The sequence below is a fragment of the Plectropomus leopardus genome, chromosome 9, assembly GCF_026936395.1.
Source record: "Plectropomus leopardus strain MGB_pleo_1.0 chromosome 9, ASM2693639v1, whole genome shotgun sequence".
Taxonomy (NCBI): Eukaryota; Metazoa; Chordata; class Actinopteri; order Perciformes; family Serranidae; genus Plectropomus; species Plectropomus leopardus.
Genome location: NC_142184.1, coordinates 16,161,210 through 16,177,661, shown reverse-complemented (window position 1 = coordinate 16,177,661; position 16,452 = coordinate 16,161,210). Strand labels below are relative to the sequence as shown.

The 16,452-nt window shown below is 39.7% G+C and overlaps 1 protein-coding gene across 2 annotated transcripts in view; it reads right to left on the bottom strand.

Annotated features, from left to right (window-relative positions):
* opn7b (opsin 7, group member b) overlaps positions 1-16,452 on the bottom strand; it is a 130,223-nt gene that overhangs the window by 78,685 nt on the left and 35,086 nt on the right. Inside the window, exon 1 of one of the 2 annotated variants that reach the window (XM_088082084.1) lies at positions 952-1,244. The exons of the other annotated variant lie outside the window; for it this stretch is intronic. The gene's annotated coding sequence lies outside the window, so the exon portion shown is untranslated. Of the gene's footprint in view, positions 1-951; positions 1,245-16,452 lie in introns of those variants that run through there. 2 annotated transcript variants of the gene reach the window in all.

Genomic DNA, 16,452 nt, shown 5'->3' with positions numbered 1-16,452 from the left:
ACAAACATGTAAGAGCAGATCCAGCCAGAGGACACACACAGTGTAGTGATGCAGAAAGTGCTTTAAGACAGTTCACATTTCAAAGGGAAACATATTGAGAAAGCTGCTGAGAGACATTTGATTTTTACAGTTTGTCTTTTAGTCTCAGTTACACACACTTTCATTGCAACTTCCGCCATCCTCTTAGCTGAGGAGTAACAGGCACGTGCAAGCCACATGTGGGACAAGGAACCACTTTGTTTCCGTTTAGTTAAGATTTCAAACAGTTTAAAATCCACTTTATGTGATGACTCACACTTATATATCTATATGAAGTACTGAACATACATTTACTGTACCATGTATGCCAGCCAAGTGTAGTTTGTTTAGTGTATATATGGAGACGGGAGAGGGCTGCTGTGTCATCGCTAACACAATCCACATGGCTAATTCCAAGTAACTTTCACTCAATTAACTACTGTACTGTACAACATATTCAGTTAACCTTCTGCACATATGTGCTTAAACAAGGGTTGAAGCTCACAGACTGATAATACTCGTACCCATAATCTGATTAAGCCACATGAAAACAATCAGCCAACTGCCTTCAACTGCTGCCACACTTTGAGGCAAGGACAGCATGAGTTATAATGTTATTACATTAATCACTTGGACACAAGAGGCAGGGAAGAGATAGCATAGGGGTCATCACTTGATAAGTCCATTTGGACGTTTGCACACATACAAAGCAGGTCAGACCTGACACAACAAACAGTGAAACTAGAGCCTGGGACAAATGCAATGTGATCCAGTGGGCTGTTCACTTTCAAGCCTATTTTTCTAAATTAACAGCCTGCTTATATAATAAAACTCACTGGGGTTAGGAATGAATCATCTTTTGAGAACAAAAGTAAACAATGAAAGTCCCACTTCAACACCGAAAACAGTAGAATAAACACTTTTTCTGCTTACCTTAATGAGAGGGTATGCCAGAGATGGCTGGGGATCATGGGTGTTGAGTCAAGTCCGGAGCAAAACTGGTTAAACCTTCACCCATGTGTGGCAACACCTTCAACCAGAGCAGTTGAACACAGGTAGCCACTGGGAAACTACTATGCACTCAGGCACTCCCTCACCCACAGCGCCTCAGAGAGAGGATTCAACTCACAATCAGCAGCAGCCAGACAGCTGTGCTAAGGGAGATCCAAGAGGCGACAGATAGAGACAGACGTGCTGCTGTCTTGTGCTGCTGGTCTCTCCTTCTCTCTCCCCCTTCCTCTATCAGCCTGCAGCTCCCACTCTCTCCCCCAGTCTCTGCTGCTCTGCTCTGCCTCTCTGCTTAAATCTCTTGTACACACATGCATTCTCCACTCTGCAATCCCCCTTCTCTCTCTCTCTCTCTCTCTCTCTCTCTCTCTCTCTCTCTCTCTCTCACACACACACACATGCACAACACAACTCTGTCAGTCTCAGCCTTTTTATGTTTCAGATGTTTTCCTCACACAGCAGGCTTTAATTGTAATTCCTTGCGTGTAGGATGTCTTTAAAAACATTTTAATCTCTCAGACAGTATTTATTTTATATTACACTTATTTTTCGAATTGTCCTTTTATTCGTTTCACCTGACATGCAGTGATGTGCCCTCTTTACATTATTCCTCCTTGCTGCACAATCCTGAGCGGACTCCTAATTTTAATTTCAAACACTATGTACAGTGTACAGGAGCAAGATTGAGGCACTGAAGAGGGAAAGCCCAAGACAGCAAGATAACAGTGAAGAGGCAAAGGGAATATGACATGATACAAAATGGATATCTGGATGTAAGGAGTTCTGCAGGATGGCATTGAGATGGGGCACGGGTTTGGCTTTGAAGTGCAAATGAAAGCAAAATGTCATGGTTAATCTTTGCAAGTAAGCACAGTTTTTTTTCGCCACCAGCAAAGGCAGACTGGTGCGTGCATGAGTGCATGTGTGTGTGCGTGTGTGTGTGTGTGTGTGTGTGTGTGTGTGTGTGTGCATCTACTGCTCCCAAGTCCGTTCGAATGCAATTTCACAACACACTGGAAAATCCACTGGGAGTGTTATTCATAAAGAATACAGAAACAAAAGACTTCACATCAGTCTTTATTCCTTGGTTGCACACTCAGGAAATTAATTCATGTGCCAGCCTTATAAAATTCAATTCATATATGCTGTATAATGACAACTGTAATAGTATTGCATCTATTCATGTATATATCTGAATACAGAAATATGCCTCCATTTAGTGCAGAGCTGCGCAAGTGGAATAAATGAGAGGGAGATAGAAAAAAAAAGGCGCAGCCAATCAGAAGCACTCACATAATATCGGTATTGTGAAAAACTATATTCATACAGATACTACTGCATGGGTAGTTTTATATATTTTCACAAATTTTAGTAGTATTACTCACCAGTAAAGTTGGCATTATCATATTGTAAAACTGTGATTAAATTGCACTTTGTCCAATGTGATGCACAAAGGAGAATGTGTTTATGAAGGATTTCTGTGATGCTCACAATGCATTTCATCCATTCTTTATCTGTCTGTCTGCAAGGCTGCTGTGTCCTGTCTTTCTGTTCCACAGTACCATCTGCTCATTCTTGAGCAGGAAACCTTGATGCCTACCTGAATCAGCACTAAACCTGGACTGCAGTAACAGAAGCACACCTGGTTAACGGACATACAGCCTCCCTGGACTTGGATCCAGCAACTCATACAAGAGTCTGTACTAGACAACTCAAGGACAAAAGAAGATAATTTTTTTTATCTCCTCTCTTAAAATGCTTACCTGACATGAAGATGGAAAAGTCATGTTTAGAGATTAATGAGAAGATATCTGGAATATTTTGGATATATTTCCCATGTTCAGATTTTATGAATACTACTCTTGGTTTTGGTTCAGTATTTAATCGATACTCTTATGATTTCTTTTTCATCACTAAATAATTGATTTCTAAATTATATACATATAAATATATTTTTTAAATCAAAACACAATTCTTATTAAATATTTTAATATAACTAAATGTGGTTTCTAGAGCAGAGTTGAGTGTATAGTTTCCGACAATGCTGGTAAATCTGTCTTCATGTCCTCTCCGGCGGCCACTTTGCTCTGCTGTTGGTTGACTTCACAATGTGACAAGTGGGTGTGTGGAGATCAACCTCCTGCATTGGAGAGGCTGCAGGATGATACCAAATTAAATCAAAACATTAAAAAGTGCTGATTAAAGGACCGATAATGTCAGAGATTAGAAAAACTGCAGCCTTTGATAATGTAGTGCTGTCGCTCGTTTAGTACTGGGTTTCGTTACCCCTCTGTTCTTGGTAGGGCTGTATTAGTTTGCGTATTTATGCTGAAATGTCAAGGGCGGGTGTCATGGTTCAGTGCACTCTAAATACGTGGATTATATATGTCAATTGATGCAGGTTATACAGAACCACGTGTCAAAAGTACAAGTTCTCTTGGAAAATTTTAGCTGTACACCATTAGCAACAGGTGCTGAGGTTAGCACAACAGACTACAGTGGGAGCCAGTCACACAAGACTTAGTTGCAGGGTCCCGGTCAGCTATAACAGCAAAAGACACAGTTGTAAAGAAAATGAGGATGATGTGTTAGCATTGTTCCAATGTTGTTGACAATGTGAATTGAAACACATCTGATATTTTAACACAAAATGTCATGACACAGATGTGGCTGATCAATGAACAGGACTCAATAGTAAGGATTGCCTGATTGCTAAGGGCAAATAAAATGCCACATTGGGCTTGTAAATACAGTAACTTTTCATGCCCATCTGGTAAGTGTAGAAAATGAATAAAACATGTTGTTATTTTCCTAAAAATCAAAGCAGCTAAAGAGTGAGCAATCTCACGTATTTCTTATCTCTGATGAGATTTTCACTTGACAGGAATTCCCTCACATGCATTAATTAGTTGCAGGCTGCCACAATTAAAAACATCTGCCACCACAAGATACATTTTCTGACACTATTGAAATATTGTGTGGTTATTCACTGCACAACACACTCAGTGTGCAGAGCGTGTTGCTGTCACTGTAGAACCTCATGTGCAGTGAAAGTGAAACATTCATTCTACTTGGTCTAAAAGTTTGCATTCACTCACCCTGCACTTTGCTTCTCCTCACATCCAACGATCAGCACTGACTGCGACAGCTGATTAATTACCCGCGCTGCAACTCAAACTGCTGCCGAGAGATATGAATGACCAATTACTGAGTTTCCCCTGCACTGCGTTCCCACCCACCCCATTGTCAGCTACCGCTACACATACTAGATTCTGGGTCTGTCGGATACACTGGACACACAAAAAAATTGTTTGAGAGTAATAAACACCAGCTTGCTGAGAGCACAACAGAGAAAGGATCAGATTTAGACCTACCTTATTTCAACTGATGCTCATTCATTAAAATATCCCTGGACCAGCCCTAATGCAGCTTGGGACATCGAATTGTTTAATTTATTGATTTAGTCATTTTTAAATCTCACACAGAGGCCATCTAAACAAACTAAGATCAGACTCTTCTCCAGCGCACAAAGTTCATTCCACTGAGCTCCTTTCCAAATGACGGCAATGTGGCCAACAGCATTTCCTCGGATTAAAAACACAGAGGAGGAGTCATGCAACTTATTCATCAGTTCATTTTAATGTGGTTCTTTAAACAGAAACCGTCTGATTTTTACTGAAAATCTTCCCAGAGGAAGAGCTACTTTTGTGACTTAGGGGTTCTGACATTGTTGTGTGCCTTTTAACACAGTGAAGAGGAATCCAGCTTAGAAAAACCACCCTCTTTTCATCCCCCCTCTGGCCTTTTCCACTGTGTCTTGTGGCCCAGAGTGACCATTTAAAAAGGATTTTTACAGAGGTCAGTCTGAAGTGATCATCTGGTCTTCATGTGAGCGCACAGACCAAATGCACAAATAACAACACATGCAGACAAATGATGCACTCGCGCTTTGACAAATAGAGTGCTCCTACAGGCAATTCTTCAGGTGAAAAGGACACACATGGTTGTTGCCAAAGCTGCTAGTGAAGTGATCCAAAGTTTTTGAGATCAACCATCAGGCCAACATGCCTCAAGCAAGAGTTTTAAATCATGAGTTCACTGCAGCACAGCAAGTTCATTATGCTTTATTGAGAGACACTTCACTGATTTTCAACCAGCTTTGAATCATAACAATGTGGGTAGTATGTGTAAATGAACTGTGTTAAACTCCCCTATATCTAACCATTGCCTATATCCCCCACTATTGACGAACTCTACCAGATGACGCAAAACATGTCATCCCTGTGTTTCCGTTTATATCAATCTCTACCGCCATGCCTACAATAAGGAGAAAAAAAAAATTGAAAGAAGGAATATTGTCAGGGAGTTTCACTTTGCTTTAGCTCGCCCCGCCCCTGCGCAGTGCACTGACTTCATTCATCCGTTAGGAAAGACAATAAGCAATGAGCTCACTAAAGTATTTTAAAAGGAAAAGAAAAGCAGACAAGGCAGGTAAACAGAGCAGGCATTTAGTGAGCCAGGCGTAATGTAACGTTACACACGATAACGTTTGTGGTTCCCACAATCTAATGAGCATGGTGTCTTCCCCCTCCCTTTCAGAGAGATGCTCACCCCAGTCAGCTCAATCATTCTACAATTCTACAATTTCATTTAGCAGACGCTTTTATCCAAAGCGACGTACAACACAAGCAAGAATTTAGACTTAAGGAAAAGAACCCTTAGTAAGTGCAAAAAGTGCTTCAGGTGTGATTGGACATTGCACAGCCCCCCCCATAACCGCATTTGTTCCCAGATTTGCTTCTAAGGTGAGACGAATGATAATTAAAATGAAAAACATGTAAAAAAAAACAAAAAAAAGACACAATCAACAGAATGCTCTTATTGCAATGAGACCAATACTTGCAATACAGCTTTCATTTAAACAATCCAAGCAACACTCTACAAACCTATACATTTACTCATTTCCATGTTGCCCTATGATGCCGTTCAAGTTAAAAAATATTATCAAGAGCAGTCGCCATTTTCTTACCATCAACACAAATAGCTTAGGCAAGACAAGATCCTATTTTAGCCTCACTGAGTTAAAGGAAAATATAAAAACTCCTCTCAGAAAAAAACAAAGTAAGCATGTTTCTCAAAATGTTCAACTTTTTAATATATACAGTTGCTTATTATTTTTTAATGAATTTAATCAAACCTTTAAAAGTTAGATTCTGAAAAATAACGTAATTATTTATGTTACAAAATGTTGAATCTAATTTAAATAAGGTTCTATTTAAAGTATTTATTGATGTTCTGATTTGGTAAAATGTGTGAAAGACTAGATGAGGAGTCAAGAAGTCTGGAAATAAACATGAATCTTTAAACACTAAACTAATTTTAGTGGTGAATGACTCAGCCTTTTCTCCACAGAGACTTCAAGCTTTCCATTAGGCAGTGACTTACTTCTAAATGTTAGCACTCAGTGGAAAGATTTGTGTGTATATGTGTCCATGTGAGTTTCTACTGCAATCCATCTCATCTCTTCAATTTTATTTGGGACCCACTCACTTTCTCTGGGACCCACTGAAATGACTACCTGTGGGTCCGGGGGGACTCACTACACTGAAACCATCAGTGGTACTAACATTAATACTTCAATCAGTGCTTCAATGAATTCACATCTCCATCATTCCTGGATGTCATGAAACCTGTTGTGCCGCCACTGGCAAGAAGAGGGACAACAGGTGTGGGTTTGTGTGGAAAGAATTATGACCCAGAAACATGACAACCATAAACTTTGACCCTGGGCCAGCCAACTTACACTTGTCTAACAAGGTGATGGGTACTGCAGGTGAATATGAAACAAGTTCACAAGAAATCTAACTAAAAAAAAATCCTTTCGTTAACTGAATTTGTATTTTAGGTTAAATAGATATATGCTTTGAAGGAGTTAATATACTTTACAAATTCATATGTTTTATAGGCTATAATAGTAGAAATTCAGAATGGAAGGTAAACTTTGAATACAAAAACAATTTTAGACAATAAGCAAGTCTTCCCACAAGGTACTGTGTACCGATAAGCAACACGTTTTGGCAGTTGTCAATTCAGTCCAATGGCATCAGGAGCATTACTCACTTTCACTCCACTGGCCATTACCTCTTGTTTTCCTTGCCTGTTCCCAGTCTTTGCGATGCCTAGCCTTAAAGTATCATGATAAGATTTTACAGTTGTATCTCCCAACCCTATGTGCAAGGTTATTAAAGAGCAAACAGAGTGGAGTTGGGACAGAAAACTATGAAGCTAACCACCACATCTCTGCACTTTCTATCCACTCATTTTTGTTGACTTAGTTTAGTTCCATAGAAGCCTATTTTTTTTACACTGGGTGTAGCTGTGGTGTAAGTAACATCATGACAGCTGAGTGGCTTTACATTGCAAGGTTTTAAAAAACACTGTTAGCTATTTTAGGCTGTATCATATTACTAGCTACTGTATTTATGTCTGTATGATATCACTAGCTATTTATGTCTGTATACCTTTGTACAGGACCTTTATGGTTGTCTCAGCAGGGGAACAGTCAACTCAAACATCTATAAGGGCACCACACAGGGCTCTGTCTGCATTCATAGATCTTTAAATAAACACAACAACCATCACCTCGATCGTGGATGTTAATTTAGATAGACTTTATTGTCCCAGTGGGAAATTTGACTTGGACTTCAGTGTCTGCAGTATAAAAAACCCAATACATACACAGTAAAATACAACAGTTAAAAGCAAATGCATTCATCCACCAATTGCACATGTATCACATTCCTTGTTCCCAGTCTTTTTCATTGTTTCCCTCAGCCCTGCACATTGTCTGCTTTTGAAAGCAAGCTTTCTTGACAGATGGGTCAGGACTCTGTGTGTTGTATTCTATAAAAGCAAAAACAGAAAGGACTCACAGGAATAGAGGGAGTGAGAACTGTTTTGTTAGGAACAGAGAGAGGGAGCGTCACATGTTGGTACACGTTGGACTGCGACTAATCAATCATCCTCGTTTCTCTCTTGTAGCTGCTACAGCAGGTATTGAGTGGGACACCTGCAGGTGCACTTCATATGATGTTGTCATGAGGAGGTTACTAATAGCCCATGTGACTTCAAATGGTTGTCACAGTGATACTTGTGAGAACATAAACAATTAATGCATTTATGCACACCCACTGATCAAAGCTCTTTTAAATTATCATTTAACATTGATAATTTGGCCATGTGTGTACAAACAGTATGATTAAAATAACTATGTGCAGACTTTTTAGAGTGGTATAAAAATCTATATTCAATATTTATTCATTTAGTGCACTCATTGACTAAACATTAATCAATCTATCATGTAACTAGCTGCAAAGTAACACTAGAAAATGTAACACTTGATGCTACTGGTTTTTCATACACCTTCAGTTCACCAGTCAAAAGACCTAAACATATTTATTTAGAGCGCACCGATTTATCAGCTGAACATGGGTATCAGCACATATTTGCCTTGTTGACTGTCACCGGCCTATGGGCAATAAGAGGGCATTCACTGATGGCAGTGGCCAACATTTTTCTGAAGTGTTATATCAATTTTAGCGCAGGCTAAAAAGCAGGACTCTATCATTAAGGCCACAAACTTAAACTAATAAGCAGGTAGAGGAACAATACAATGACTTTTAGGCAAACTGGCTCTCTGAGCTTACTGTTCTATAATGAAATTGCTCGTAGCAGCCAGCATCCCATCGTGAGATCTTCCCTGGGACATCTTCGAGAAGAAAAGATGCTGTAAACTCACTATCAACACATCAAGGGGCGCACCCTATTGTTTCTCTCATCATGCCACATTGTGAACAACCAATTCAAATTTAATTCAGCAGGAGCAGAGCTAGTTAATGTGAGCAGCCGGTGGCAGCAACTAACAGCTAACGCAGGTTGCATTGAGTTACATAACAATGCATTCAAGCTCTGTTCAGTAAAACTTGGTATAATGGTTAACAGAATTTTAAAAAAGGAAGGAAAGAAGCCTGGATACTTTACTGCAAAGCTACATGTGTGCTCATATCACATCAGCCGATGTCCCCAACCACTGGCAACCTCCGAGGCTAAAAAGTGAAGCCAATACTTACGTGCGAAAAAATTGAGGCTGGCTCCTAAACAGCCCCATATTAAAATGCCTAACTTCGCAGCAGAAATGAACATGTTTACAGCCCGATATAAAAAAAAAACAAAACAATTTTGGTCTCTATAGCTACTTTCAATTTTCATGAAAACTGTACTGGAGTTGGATTTTTTATAATTCATCCATTTACATTTTATCAAGGATTAAAGTTACGCAAATTTTAGAGCAGGGACGCTTGACTGACAGGCTGTCTGTGAGGCCTTTCTACACTCTGTGAGTCAGATCCACCCCTCGTTCCTTCACAACGCCATCATCTCGTCCCTATATGGTCACTTCTGGCTCCAAAAAAACAAGTTATGAAATATAGTGGAATATAGCTCTGCAAATCTGTCATTATAAAGTGCTCCTACTTCATTCTCAAGTTGTGTTTGCTGTCTAACATAGACAGTACAGTGCGTAAGATACACAATCAACTGGTTCACCATGTTTACCTTTCAGCAGTTACACAGCACAGTTGGAGTCGCTGTTGATGTTTTTATTCACTCTTACATTCCTTACTTTCATCTGACAGACAGCAGCTTCTGCATGGAGGCTTATGCAGTTTACTTGTGACAATGGTCTTAAAAATAGGAACAGCTGGTAACAGGCAGTCAAACTAATGCAAAGGCCTGAGGCAGGGAATAACAGGTAGGCAGCGGGTTTTACACAGGCCAACAACAAGTAAACATATTGAGAGAACAAGCCAATAGCAGGAAAGCAGAAACCTATAAAACTCCAAGTCACAATGGCAAAATAGGCTAATGGGCATACTAGTGCAGAAAACTTGATTTTATCAGGAGAACAAGGTGATGGCAAAATCAAGAAGAGACTGGGCTTTAAAGCAGCTTTAACAGGCAGTTTACTCAGTGCAATGGTGAACATGACAATCAGCTCCAGCATGCTCTGTGTGCTGCCCCAGCTGCAGATTCCCGTACGGGTGTGTGCACACTGTCTGCAACAATTACCAAACCATGAAAGATCATCTGGGCATCATGAATGTATATACAACATTTTATGCCAATCCATCATGGAGATGTTGAGCTATTTTTCTTGGTAAGATCAATTTGACCTGCTGATGGCACTGCAGGAAAACTGAGGGGATTGCCAAAGTCAGTAGGACTGATTGAGAACATGAACATATGTAAAAACAAATGTCATAGCATCAACTAGAAATCAACACTTGATTCCTTCCACATGCCACACTCCTTAGTCATGGCAGTGTTGAGTTCCAGTTTGCATCAAATCCCACAGAAACACTTATCTGCTCAGTCAACTGAAATGAAGTGATTAATGACTAATTGAGTTTTACAAGGCAACAAAGTGATAACAGTGACCTTGGGCTGTGGTAAACAAGCAGTACAGTCAAGAAAAAATGCCTTTGCCTCTGGCATAAACACATAAAAACACTTACTAACAATTAATTCATGTACATCCATGAGCCTGCATCACAAATACTACAAGGGAGGTCTCTCTGATTAGCTATTTGTGTTTTATCATTTTCCCTCACATATAGGCCTATATAAATATTGTCTTCATGCATGCACACATACTTGCTTGGCAGGGCACTATCTTATATGTGCTATGACAGACAAATCCATAAAGTGCGTGCTGTCTCTTTACACATAAATCCCATCATCCATGCAAGCCCCAGGGCCATATAGAGTTATGAAGAATGTTTAATGTATTGTAACATTGAAACAGTGGATAGGTCAAGGGTTTGGCCGAAGGATGATGCCATTGTCCATCACCAAAGGCTTTCAGTCACCCCTGAGTCTAGCATCATGATTTGAAAGCCTCCGCTGTCTGCATCAACACCAGGTATGGGTTAGCAGTGGCTCTAATGGTATTAATTGCACACTTAAAAAGCCAGAAGTGTGATTCATCGACTTGGTGAACTGTAAGCTGACAAATGAGCGAAGTGGTAGTGTTCTCTTTTTTAGTAACAAAGTTTGCTGCTGCCATCATCACTGATGAATATTTCCTCACATTTACTTGCCTGACTGCCTGTTTTTTTTTTTAATTTACTGATATATAAATTTTACAAAGCAGCGCTCAGTGCAAGTTATTAATAACTTGTGTGCTATAGTCCACCTTCCACCTTTCCCTCTCTCTGACACTTCTCTAAAACACACATACAGGCACACGCTTCCGCACTCTGTCCTTAGGCCTTTCCAAAACCATCCCCCTACAACCTCTCCCTATGCACTTCCACAACATTTCCATGTTCATGTGGATGGTCCGCCACATCAAGTGCCATCCCAAACCAACTAACATGGAATGCAAGTGGGTTAATAAACTCCCAACAGCGAGCCTGCATCAGTGTTGACTTATTGGCCACGTGCAATGCCATATTGTGTTTGTCATGAAGATGCCCCGTACCAATGAAGTTCCGGACAACTACCCTAAGAAATGTAAACTGCTCAAACTAAGATAAACATTGAACACTGTCATACTGACAATGGCATCTTAAATACTACACTGCATTTAGGATAAAACACAACCTTCTCTATAAAAATCAGTATATTAATGTCTGTCACAAAAACTGAGCAACTTGTAAACATCAGAGTGAAAAATTAGAAGATATTTAAAAAAGAGAAGGAAAGGAAATGTCACCAATTAATCTCAGGAATAAGTTATATTCCTATTTATGTATTATTTATTTATTTGTTTGTTTATATTTTAACTTATTTATTTATTCATTGATTCATGATTTATTTTAATGGCAAAAGGAAGATATAGTTTACCAAAATCCAGGTCAGAAGCGGCACACAGCCTACAGATCAAATAAAAGTGATACAAATATATTTGAAGAACAACAGTTCCTTTTTCCACCGCAGAGACCTTGATGAAGGGTGCTTCATCTGGCTGTGAAGGAGACAACAAATGGAGTGGGACTAGGTAGGGTCCGGTTCTGGAAATGCCCATTATTTCAGTCCTGACAACTGTGCTTCTGTAATGCATAAAGTTTGTAAATTGGGTTTCAGTAGTTGATTAACGATGCCTTTAATCAACCTCCCACCCCCAACAACTATATCATCGTCCATCACGGTGTTTAATAATGGAAATCATCATATGCCAATTTAGTAGACCATGCCCAACCCTTGTTAACTATATCCACACTTTTGACCTTTAAAACTTCATTCAAATTGCTGTTGGCTCAAGTTTAGATAATGTAAATCATCTTTACACCTTCCTCCAAAAAATCCCAAGGGGTGACCCAAAGACTGGGGAGGTGTGAGCCTTAAGCCTCAAGCTTTTAATATGGGGCCTTTTCACATCTGAAAGTCCAAACTGAGATCTGAAACAAGCTTTGCATTTGATGATGTTGTGAGACCCGAAACACCAGATGACCCCAGGATAAATCACTGAGGATGCGTCCCAGTGCATCCAGGAGATGTTTCTTGCAAAGAGCTGAATATTTTAAATATAGTCTTTCTCAAGTCATGCCTTATACAAGTCCAAGTAAAGCCAAACATTATTGAGTCGACATTTCCTGTCATTGCGCAAACTTAAGACCAAGGGGCAACTCAGGCCACAGTCAGACGTTATTCCTACGGAGAACAACGTTATGTCAAGTGATGTGACTGATCTTCCCAAACATAAAAAGTGTTGTTTTACCAATATAGATTTTTCATAGTCAATCTTAACTGAACCACATAAACTCTATTATACAGGTAATTGTGACACAAAATTCCATGACCTCCCAAGACTTTCTAAGTATATTTAATTTACCCAAACCTTTCCAGGCCTGGAAATTGCCACACATTGAGATGCTACATTACTATTATAATCTGAAAATAACCTGCCAAAACCTCATGTAAGTGGTCTGAAAGTTCAGATTGCCCAAAATATTATTTTCACCCAAGAATCAAACAGATCAAACTGTAAAGTCCAGACATTTAGATCAAATAAGGTAGGTGTGAAAAGGCCCTGAGTCTGTAATAGTACAAGAAAAACCACAGGATGAAACTGAGGAGAAAGAACATAATACAAAGTTCGGCCACGGAGTAACAAAGATATTCGCATTATTTTGTATTTTATTTGTACAGAACATTCTCTGTAGCTGTATAGCAGCCTGTGTGTCAGGAGGCAGCCAGGTAGGTGATAAATCACAGTTTTGCAGCTGGACGACTTTAATCATTTCTTATTATCTTTATTTCTTTTCATTTGACCCTCTCCCATGTTGTATTGACTATGTTTCATTTTTCACGCCTGCTGCACATGTAATTTTTTTCCTGGCTCGTCTTTCCCCTCAGGCAGAGAAAACTGCATTATGTCCTCTGCTGCTTGCTTGCTCTACTTATTATTCCTCCCCCCTCTACCCTTGTGGCAGCGTCTCATGTCTCATGTCTCATGTCACTTGTTAATTAAACCTGGACCTTCCACTTACCATGTTTACTCCTTCATTCAAAATTACCATACTATACTTCTTTATCTTCTGCTGTCCCTAAGTGTATTTAAGTGCCAAAAATAATTTAAAGTTTTAGGGAATGTTTGACTGTTCTCATCATCACGGTAACTCAATCCATATGTCATCTTAAAAGATCTTCCATCCATACTTTATCAATGAGCCTCCAGAGCAATTCTCAGAGGGTGTATTTACAGATGATGTTTATAAATTTAATCTGGCTCATCTTGCAGAATGATTTGACTCATTCGAGTAATTGTATTTTTTTCCCCAATTTAGCAGCTTAAAAGTTCTGTTAGTACTGCAGGTTATCAGGTTCCACTTGAAGTGAAACTTTGGCAGCAAATACAACTGCAGGTACAGCACAACAGCAACATTCCTATTGAGCTTTTTATAGTGTGATGCTGCTTGTCCTGGCTTATAGAGAAGCATGTTGTGATGGAGGTCAATATGTATACTCGTCAATGTATAGATTTGGCTGCAACTGACAAACAATGGACTGTAAGCATATTTTTAGACAACAATGAAATGCTGCTTGCTGCTGAGGTAATTGCTACTTTCCTTGCTTGTGTGGCATCAAGTTAGTCGAGTGGGGACTCAAGGGGGACATGTCATCAAGTTTGTGATATTAGGAGCAAAAGCCAGCACTTTTTAAGATACACACTGTTGCCTTTCCGGATGTGTTTGTGGCACTCAAAAGCAGGTGGTTTGGCCACATCCAAAATCTTTTCCTTACCATAACCAAGTACTTTTGTTGCCTAAACTTAACCAGAAACCCCCTCTTAATGCTAAATCTAACTGCCTACATCTTCCCCATAAAGATGCAACTCTAATAGCTGCCACAGGCATCATTTTAGTAAAAACAGGGGCTTCTGCCCAAGTGGTAAAATGTGACACGTAGGGATGAGTTCATGTTGTAGGGTTTAAGATAAACAGTTGGTGGGGCTAATTCTGTAGTTAGGGACCATTAAATCATTGCAGAAGTAGAGGGCGCAACAAGATGATGTAATCATGATAGAAACAGTGCATTGATGTTTACATCATGTCTTAATGATGATTTATCAGAACTTTTTTTTTGTGCTGCCTTTTTCCTTTTTTCAGTGACAAGTATTGTCTAAGTCACATACATCATGAATGTCAAGGTTTATTCGCATTTATTCAAGTCTGTTTCCATGGCAGTTAGTTAGATTTGTTTTTTATTGATGCAGCAACTTCCCCACCTCAGCCGAGCGTAAAGAATCTATCTCAGAACAATGTGAACAAAGCGGGAGAGAAGAATCAAGTTTATCTCAAACCTATGATGCTGATATCATGTCTATGGTGTCAGAATGTGTGTCACGATAACCTGCAAAGGTGTATGAATTACTGTGACTGTCACCAATCTCAGAGCCTCTTCTTCTCAGATTTTTACACTCCACCAGACATTTAATCACTCTGTTTTCTCATTATGTAGCTTTTCTGCTCTCAGTCACTCTCTATCTCTTTTCCTCTGCCTCACAGAATTTGTCTCCCAAGCTAGTCCCTTTGTCTCTCTGGTCTCATGCTGCTATTTCTCAATCAGCCAACTCTTCCAAAGCTTCCCTGTCAGCTTTGATGGATCCTTCCAACACCTCCTCCATCCCCTAGCTCATCCTTAGTCTCTGTGTCCTACACAGCTCACCTCCACTACTTTTGTCCAGAATCTCAGATAGTTCCTCTCCTTTAAATGAGCTGGAAAGCTTTCTTTCTCCTCTCCCAGTGAATTAGCTCTTTTACTGACTGTCAACTTGTTAGCTTTCCCTCAGGTTTCAAAGAATCCAGCTTTCGAATGGTTTGGCCAATTTTACCAATTACCTAGCCGAACCTGATCCTGATGCTGTGCATCTCTATTCGTCTGTGGTCCAATGTTAGATAAATGCAGGACTGCACTTTTATCAGCTTCCTGGCTTCAGACCCCAAACCACAATCTCCCTTTGTCGTTCCTCAGCTTGCTTTCTACAGTCCGTGCTTTCAATGCCATAATATCTTAGTTCACTACTTACATAGTCCTCTACATAAATATTTGTCATCCATCATCCTCTCTAGAGGACTTGACTGTAAGTATAAAACAGACCATATGGTGAAAATCTTTGGTCCTGCCTTGATAGCTGCAGCCAAGCCTGGTTTTAACAAATCTGTATCCTTCAGTTTGTCCTGTTCTGCCAGTTCTAGTCCTTATTATTTGGGATAGGGATGGGGCTATAAGTAGCCTTTGTGTGTCCTGCATGACGTAACTTTTAAAAGCAAGCGGCAACCTGTAGGGCTGAAAATGAAGCCAATGCGCGAGTGCAAATCGCTGCAGTTCCTCTAATGGCCACTTGAGGCTGGTTCCAGAGGCAAGACTATAGACACCCAGATAGAGTGCCCCAGGGATGACTGTTTTCTGTAGGCCAACCCAGAAGCTAATGTCACTCTGGTTCCCTCGTCAGAAAGCCTGTGGGATTTTTCCATTAGGTTTTGAAACATTATCAAGAAATAAGATCTGTGGCAAACAAATGTTTATAATACTTACACATTTTGCTCAGCAAGATAATCTTCACAAATGAACACTAATTTCATGATTTTTGAAGCCTAAACACAATCACAAGAAGAAAAAAGCTATTGCTAGGCTAATATGTAGCCTCATTTAGTCACTTGTTAGCAACTGCATTTTTTATAAGACACATAAAAGCTTCAGAGGTTGCAAGTGGGGTATTTACTGACATATTTTGTGTTGTAGAACAAAACATGAAAGTCTCTTTAAGCTGGTGTTAATCCCAGACCTTATTTCAGGCTTCTAAACAAAAAGCCAATAAAAAAACAAAACAAAAAAAAACATGACATTCAGACAAGGGAGCCC